This window comes from Rattus norvegicus, chromosome 1 (assembly GCF_036323735.1).
Source record: "Rattus norvegicus strain BN/NHsdMcwi chromosome 1, GRCr8, whole genome shotgun sequence".
NCBI classification, from domain to species: domain Eukaryota; kingdom Metazoa; phylum Chordata; class Mammalia; order Rodentia; family Muridae; genus Rattus; species Rattus norvegicus.
This window is the reverse complement of record NC_086019.1, coordinates 82032764-82042225: the sequence shown is the minus strand read 5'-3', so window position 1 is coordinate 82042225 and position 9462 is coordinate 82032764. Positions and strand designations below refer to the sequence as shown.

The window sequence follows — 9462 nt, the reverse complement described above, 5'->3', positions numbered from 1 at the left end:
TCCAGAGCTCTCAGGACACAGGAACTGAAGATCAGTCTGGGCCAGGATCCTTCCAGTTTCTGTCTGCACTCTGACCTGACCCTGTGCCATAGCTCTCTGTACCCAGATCCGAGAGAGAGAGAGAGAGAGAGAGAGAGAGAGAGAGAGAGAGAGAGAGCTGGTCTCCTGGTAGTGCTGACAATCAGGCATACAGTAGGGTCAAGCCACTGTTAGAGACAGCAAGACCAGGTAACACCAGAGATAAGCAGATGGCAAGAGGTAAGGGCAAGATTCTAAACAATAGGAACCATGGCTGCTTGGCATCGTTGGAACCCAGTTTCCCCACCACAGCAAGCCCTGGGTACCCCAACACACCAGAAAAGCAAGACTTTGATTTAAAAATCACAACTCATGAAGACATAAATAAACTCTCCCAAAGAAATACAGGACGACACAGGTAAACAGGTAGAAGCCCTTAAAGAAGAAACACAAAAATCAGTCAAACAGGTGAAGGAATTGAACAAAAACATCCAGAATCTAAAAATGGAAATAGAAACAATAACGAAATCACAAAAGTAGGTGACCCTGAAGATAGACAACCTAGGAAAGAGATCAGGAGTCATAGACATAAGCATAACCAACAGAATACAGGAGATAGAATAGAGAATCTCAGGGGCAGAAGATACCATAGAAAGCATTTACACAATAGTGAAAGAAAATGCAAAATGCAAAAAGATTCTAACCCAAAACATCTAGGAAATCCAGAATACAATGAGAAGATCAAACCTAAGGATACTAAGTATAGAAGAGAGCAAAGATTACCAATTTAAAGGGCCAGTTGATATCTTCAAAATTACAGAAGAAAACTTCCCTAACCTAAAGAAAGAAATACCCATAAACATACAAGAAGCTTACAGAGTCCCAAATAGATTGGACCAGAAAAGAAATTCCTGCCATAATGAATATCCTAGTAAGAGCACCAGTGGAAGGGGAAGCCCTGGGTCCTGCTAAGACTGAACCCCCAGTGAACTAGACTATGCGGGGAGGGTGGCAATGGGGGGAGGTTTGGGAGGGGAACACCCACAAGGAAGGGGAGGGGGGAGGGTGATGTCTGTCCGGAAACCGGGAAAGGGAATAACACTTGAAATGTATATAAGAAATACTCAAGATAATAAAAAATAAAATAAAATAAAATAAAAAAAAACTTACGGAAGGCAGAGAGATTTCTCTTGGCATTTGACAGAGAGGGTAAGCAAAAAAAAAAAAAAAAAAAAAAAAAAAGAAATTCCTGCCATTACATAATAGTCAAAACGATAAGTGTATTAAACCAAGAAAGAATAGTAAAAGCAGTAAGGGAAAAAGGTCAAGTAACATATAAGGGAAGACCTATCAGAATCACACAAGACTTCTCAACAGAGACTATGAAAGAAGATCCTGGGCAGATGTCATATAGACCCTAAGAGAACACAAATGCCAGCCCAGGTTACTGTATCCAGCAAAACTCTCAATTAACATAGATGGAGAAACCAAGATTTTTCATGACAAAGCCAAATTCACACGCTATCTTTCTACAAATGCAGTCCTACAAAGGATAATAGATGGAAAACTCCAGTATGAGGAAGCAACTACACCTTATAAAAAGCAAGGAAGTAATCTTCTTGTAACAAACCCAAAAGAAGTTAGCCACAAAAACATAATGTCACCTCTAACAACAAAAATAATAGGAAACAACACTCATTGGTCCCTAATATCTCTTAACATAAATGGAATCAATTCCCAATAAAAAGACATGGACTAGCAGACTAGACACATAAAGAGGACCGAGCATTTTGCTGCATAGAGGAAACATACCTCAGTGACAAAGACAGACACTACCTCAGAATAAAAGGATGGAAAACAATTTTTCCTAACAAATAGTCCCAAGAAACAAGCTGGAGCAGCCATTCTAATATTGAATAAAATTGACTTTCAACTGAAAGCTGTCAAATAAGATAAGAAAGGACATTTAATATTCATCACAGAAAAAGTCCACCAAGATGAACTCTCAATCCTGAATATCTATTCTCCAATGCAAGGGCACCTACATTCATAAAAGAAACCTTACTACAGCTCAAATCTCAGATTACATCACAGAATAATAGTGGGAGATTTCAACAGCCCACTTTCATGAATGGACAGAACATGGAAACAGAAACTAAACAGAGATACAGAGAAACTAACAGAAATTATGAACCAAATGGATTTAACGGAAATCTATACAACATTTCATCCTAAAACAAAACAATATATCTTCTTCAGTACCTCATGGTAGCTTCTCCCAAACTGGCCATATAATTGTTCACAAAACAAGCCTCAACAGCTACAAAGAGATTAAAATAATCCCATGCAACCTAGCAGATAACAATGGACTAAAACTGGTCTTCAATAACAATAAAAATGAAAGAAAGCTCATATATACATGGAAGTTGAACAGTGCTCTACTCAGTGAGAACTTGGTCAAGGAAGAAATAAAGAAATAAATTAGAGACACTTTTTAAAATTTGAGGAAAATTAAGGCACAGCATATCCAAGCTTATGGAAGACAATGAAAGGAGTACTAAGAGAAAAATTCATAGCTCTGAGTGCCTCCAAAAAGAAACTGGAGAGAGCATTCACTAGCAGCATGATAGGACATGTAAATGCTCTAGAACAAAAGGAAGCAAAGAGAAGTATATGACAGGAAATAATCAAACTGAGGGCTGAAATAAACCAATAGAAACAAAAAGAACTATACAAACAATCAACAAAACAAGGAGCTGGTTCTTTGAGAAAATCAACCAGATAGATAAACCCTTAGCCAGACTAACCAGAGGGCACAGAGACAGTATCCAAATTAACAAAGTCAGAAATGAAAAGGGAGACATAACAACAGAAACTGAGGACACCCAAAAAAATCATCAGATCCTAGGACAAAAGCCCATACTCAAAAGAAACAAACAAAGAAACCCTGGAAAATCTGGATGAAAAAGACAATTTTCTAGACAGATACCAGGTACCAAAGTTAAACCAGGATCAGATAAACCATCTAAACAGTCCTATAACTCCTAAAGAAATAGAAGCAGTCATTAAATTTCCCATGCAAAAAATATAGGTTTAGGGTAGAATTCTATCAGAACTTCTTAGAAGACCTAATAATGATACTCTCCAAACTGTTCCACAAAATAGAAACAGAAGGAGCACTACTCAATTCCTTCTATGAAGGCATAATTATACTTATATTTAAACTTCACAAAGACCCAACAAAGAGAACTTCAGACCAATCTCCCTTATGAACATTGATGAAAAATACTGAATAAAATTTTGTCAGGCTGAATCGAATCCAAGAGCACATCAAATGATAATCCATCATGATCAAGTAAGCTTCATCCCAGGAATGCAGGGATGGTTCAATACATGGAAATCTATCAATGTAATCCACTATATAAAGAAACTCAAAGAAATAAACACATGATCATTTGATTAGATATTGAGAAAGCATTTGACATTATTCAACACCAATTAATGTTAAAAAAAACCTTGTAAAAATCAGGAATTTAAGGCTCATACCTAAACATAGTAAAAGCAATATACAGAAAACCAGAAACCAATATCAAAATAAAAGGACAGAAACTTGAAGCAATTCCACTAAAATCAGGGACTAGACAAGGCTGCCCCATTCTCTCCCTACCTATTCAATACAGTACTTGAAGTCCTAGCCAGAGTTCAGACAACAAAAGGAGGTCAAAGGGATATAAATTGGAAAGGAAGAAGTCAAATTATCACTATTTGCAGATGATAGGATAGTATCCTTAAGTGATCACAAACTTTCCACCAGAGAACTACTAAACCTGATAAACAACTTCAGCAAAGTGGATAGATATAAAATTAACTCAAACAAATCAGTAGCTTTCTTGTACTCAAAGGATAAATAGGCTGAGAAAGAAATTAGTGCAACAACACCCTTCACAATAGTCACAAATGATATAAAATACCTCAGTTTGACTCTAACCAAGCAAGTGAAAGATCTGTATGACAAGAATTTCAGTCTCTGAAGAAAGAAGATCTTAGAAGATTGAAAGATTTTTCCATGCTCATGGATTGGGCAGGATTAATATAGTAAAAATGGCCATTTTGCCTAAAACAATCTCAGATTCAATGAAATCCCCATCAAAATTCCAACTCAATTTTTTACAGAGTTAGAAAGAGTAATTTGCAAATTTATTTGGGATAACAAAAAACCCAGGATAGAAAAAACTATCCTCAACAATAAAAGAATTTCTGGGGGGAATCACAATCCCTGACCTCAAGCTGTATTACAGAGCAATAGTGATAAAAACTGTAATGTATTAGTATAGAGACAGGCAGGTAGATCAGTGGAATAGAATTGAAGACCTAGAAATGAACCCACACACACCTAGGGTCACTTGATCTTTGACAAAGGAGCTAAAACCATCCAGGGGAAAAAGATCGCATTTTCAACAAATGCTGCTGGTTCAACTGGAGGTCAGCATGTAGAAGAATGCAAATTGATCCATTCTTTGTGTCCTGTATAAAGCTCAAGTTCATGTGGATCAAGGTCCTCCACCTAAAACCAGATACACTCTAATAGAAGAAAAAGTGGGAAAGAGTTTTGACCACATGGGCACTGGAGAAAATTTCCTGTAAAAAACGCCAATGACTTACGATCTAAGACTAAGAATCGACAAATGGGACCTCATAAAACTGCAAAGCTTCTGTAAGGCAAAGGATATTGTCATTAGGACAAAACGGCAACCAAAAGATTGGGAAAATATCTTTACCAATCCTACATCTGATAGAGGGCTAATATCCAAAATTGACAAAGAACTCATGAAGTTAGACACCAGAGAGCCAAGTAACCCTATTGAAAATGGGGTACAAAGCTAAACAAAGAATTCTCAGCTGAGGAATATAGAATGGCTGAGGAGTACCTAAAGAAATAATCAATATCCTTAGTCATCAGGGAAATGCAAATCAAAACAACCCTGAGAGTCCACCTGACACGAGTCAGAATGGCTAAGATCAAAATCTCAGGTGACAGCAGATGCTGCAAGGATGTGGAGAAAGATGAACACTCCTCCAGTGTTGGTGGGATTGCAGACTGGTATAACCACTCTGGAAATCAGTCTGGAGCTTCCTCAGAAAAATGGACATTCTACTATCTAAGAACCCAGCTATACCTTTTCTGGGTATATACCCAAAAGATGCTCCAACAAATAACAAAGACACATGCTCCACTATGTTCATAGCAGCCTTATTTATAATAGTCAGAAGCTGGAAAGAACCCAGATGCCCTTCAACAGAGGAATGGATACAGAAAAGGTGGTATATCTTCACAATGCAGTACTACTCAGGTATCAAAAACTATGACTTTATGAAATTCATAAGTAAATTGAATGAACTAGAAAATATCATGCTGAGTGAGGTAACCCAATCACAGCAAAATCACACTTGGTATGCATTCACTGATAAGTGGATATTAGCCCAAACCTTGAATTACCCATGATACAATCCATAGACCACATGAAGCTCAAGAAGGATGACCAAAATGTGGAGGCTTCACTCCTTCTTAGAAGGGGGAACAAAAATATTCATAGGAGGGGATATGGAGGCAAAGTCTGGAGCAGAGACTGAAAGAACAGCCATTCAGCGCCTGCTCCACATGTGCCTCATATATATATATATATATATATATACAGCCACCAATACTAGGTAAGATTGATGAAGCTAAGAAGTTCCTGCTGACAGGAACTGGATATAGATCTCTCCTAAGAGACACAGCCAGAGCATGTTAAATACAGAGGTGAATGCTAGCAGCAAATCTTCGAATTGAGAATGGGACCCCCCCTCCGGAAGAATTAGAGAAAGAATTGAAGGAACTAAAGGGGCTTGCAATCCCATAAGAACAACAATGCCAACCAACCACAGGTCCCAGGGAATAATCCACTATTATACATGGACTGACCCCATGGCTCAAGCTACATATGTAGCAGAGGATGGTCTTGTTGGGCACCAATGGAAGGACTTTGGTCCTGCCAAGGTTGGACCCCCAGTGTAGGGGAATGTCACGGAGGTGTGAAGAGGGGGTGGATGGGAGGGGAACGCCCTTATAGAAGAAGGGAGGGGGATGGAATAGGGGGCTTATGTCCATGGAACTGGGAAAGGGAGTAACAATTGAAATGTAAATAAAAAATCCAATTAAAAGGAAAAAAAAGTAAACAACCCCCTCCCAAAAATAAACCCCAGGGGGGAGGGGGATGTTTGCCCGGAAACCGGGAAAGGGAATAACACTCGAAATGTATATAAGAAATACTCAAGTTAATAAAAAAATGCAGGAAGAAGCCAAAAAAATAAACCCCAAAACAGAAACAAACAAACAACCCCCAGATACACTCAAACTAATAGAAAAAAGTTAGGGAAGAGCCTCGAACTCATGGGCACTGGGGAACAATTTCCTAAACAGAATACCAGTGCCTGATGATCTAACATCAAGGATCAACAAAAGGAACCTCATAAAATTGCAAAGCTTCTGTAAAGTAAAGGACACTGTCAATAGGAGAAGATGGCAAGCAACAGATTGGGAAAGATCTTTACCAATCCTATATCTGATAGACGGTTAATATTCAATATATTCAAAGAACTCAAGAAGTTAGATCCAGAGAATCAAATAACCCTATTAAAATTTGGATAGAGATCTAAGGAAAAAATTTCCAACTGAGAAATATTTAATGGTTGAGAAGCACATAAAGAAATGTTAGTCAACAGGGAAATGCAAATCAAAACAACTCAGATTCCACCTCACACCAATCAGAATGGGTAAGATTAAAATCTCAGGTGACAGCAGATGCTGTCAAGGATGTGGAGAAAAGAGGAACACTCCTCCATTGTTGGTGGGATTGTAAGCTGGTACAACCACTCTGGAAATCAGTCTGGTAATTCCTCAGGAAATTGGACATAGTACTACCTGAGGACCCAACTATACCACTCCTGGGCATATACCCAAAAGATGCTCCAACATATAACAAGGACACATGCTCCACTATGTTCATAGCAGTCTTCTTTATAATAGCCAGAAGCTGGAATGAACCCAGATGTCCCTCAAGAGGGAAATGGATACAGAAAATGTGGTATATTTACACAATGGAGTACTATTCAGCTATCAAAAATAATTACTTCATGTAATTGAATGGAACTTGAAAATATAATCCTGAGTGAGGTAACCCAGAACACACACACACACACACACACACACACACACACACACACACACACACACACACAAAACAACAAAAAAAACCCACAAACATGGTATTCACTCACCGATAAGTGGATTAATCCAAATGCTTGGATTACCCCAGATACATTCCACAGACCATATCAAGCTCAAGAAGAAGGAAGACCAAAGTGAGGATGCTTCAGTTTTTCTTAGAAGGTGGAACAAAAGTATTCACAGGAGGAAGTCCAGACACAGAGTTTGGAGGAGAACCTGAAGGAAAGGCTATCTAGAGACTACCCCACCTGGGGATCCAGTCCATATAAAGCCACTAAACTCAGATAGTTTTGCTGATGCCAGGAAGTGTAAGCTGACTGGAGTCTGATATAATTGTCTCCGAGAGGCTCTGCCAGAACATGAAAAATACAGAGGTGTTTGCTCACAGCCAACCAGTGAACTGAGAATGGGATCCCCAATGGAGGAGTTAGAGAAAAGATTGAAGGAGTTGAAGGGGTTTTCATCTTCATAGGAAGAACAATACTAACCAGCCAGAGCTCCCAGAGACTAAACAACCATCTAATGAATACAACGGACAGACCTATGGCTCCATCTGCATATGTAGCAGAGGATGGCCTTGTTGGGCATCAGTGGGAGGAGAAGCCTTTGGTCCTACCAAGGCTCGATGTCCCAGTGTAGGGGAATGTCAGGGCATGGAGGTGGTAAAGTTGGGTGGGTTGGTGGGGAAACACCTTCATAGAAATAGGGGGATGGTGGATTGGATAGGGGGTTTATGGACAGGAAACTGGGAAATTGGATAACATTTCAAATGTTAATAAAAAATATTGAATAAAAAATAGTCTGCTCCATGCCAATTGTTCTTATTATTGGGATATGGAATCCTGAAGAAAACTTGAGTGGAGTAGAATTCATCTTTCAGGGTTTTGCCTTTTGAGCCACAGAAAAACAATGAGCTGAAATCATACACTTGGTCCTGGTCACTCCCCTGAAGTCTAGATCTTGAGGCTTTTTGGTGATGATTTGGGGACATGCCTCCTCTGGATCATCCCACTCTGTTTTTCTTGCTGTGACTGGTGGCCTTGCCTTAGCCAGGCAGGAGTGTTCATCTCAGGTTTCAGCAAGATGATATAGCACTTGGGGATGAAGATGCCACCCAGAAGCCCAGCAGTGGACGCCAGGATGGAGAAGATCTCTACAGCCACAGTGGACTTTCCCCGGGCACTGTGGTACAGGGGCAGGAAGGCTGTCCAGACAGTGCAGAAGAGAAGCATGCTGAAGGTGAGGAACTTGGTCTCATTAAAGACATCTGGTAGACCCCTGGCCAGAAATGCCACAGAGAATGTACCCACTGCTAGGAAACCCAAGTAGCCCAACACATAGAAGAAGGTAGCACCAGAACCTTCATGGCACTGGATGACAATGTGCTGGGGCTCTGAGATCATATCCCTGTCTGGGAATGGTGGAGAAGTCACCAACCAGACCCCACAAAAAACAACTTGTACTAAGGAAGCAATGAGGACCACTGAGGTTGAAGCACTAGGGTTCAGGAATATCTGGATTCTGCTCTGTGGACTAGTAACTCTGAAGGCCAGGACCACTGTGAGAGTCTTGGCCAGAACAGAGGAGATAGCCACTGTGAACACCACAGCAAAGGTGGTCTGACGGAGGAGGCAGGTGATGACAGTGGGTCTTCCAAGAAAGAGCAAGGCACATAGGGCACACAGGGAAAGAGAGATCAGGAGGAAGTAGCTGAGCATTCTGTTGTTGGCCCTGACCACAGGTGTATCTCGATGCTTCAGGAACACTCCAAGAACCAGGACAGCAAGACCAGCCAACAAGAGTGCCATCAAAGCCAATATGAATCCCAATGGTTCCTCAAAGGACAGGAAGATCTCTGTCCTGGGCAGGCAATGATCTCTTTTATGGCTCGAGTACAGCTCCTTGGGGCACGGAAGGCATCTCTTCATGTCTATGGGAGACACACAGACACAATATCTGTAATACAGTAGGAACTACACTAGCTCTAAAGAATGGTGTCCCAAACTCTAAATGCTCTTGTAGCCTTTCCATCAGTTAATGTATTTATGAATTATTCTTGGTGTCCAGTTTTGGAATTTGTAATATTAGAGGCAGAGGCACAAAGAGAAACTTGCACACTCTATATCTGTTTATGTGAGGGTTTTGTTTCTGCCTTAAAACTGTGTTTCCTGTAATTC

The 9462-nt window shown here is 40.1% G+C and overlaps 1 pseudogene; it reads right to left on the bottom strand.

Moving 5' to 3' along the window:
- Positions 8296-9216, bottom strand: Vom2r-ps59 (vomeronasal 2 receptor, pseudogene 59; annotated as a pseudogene).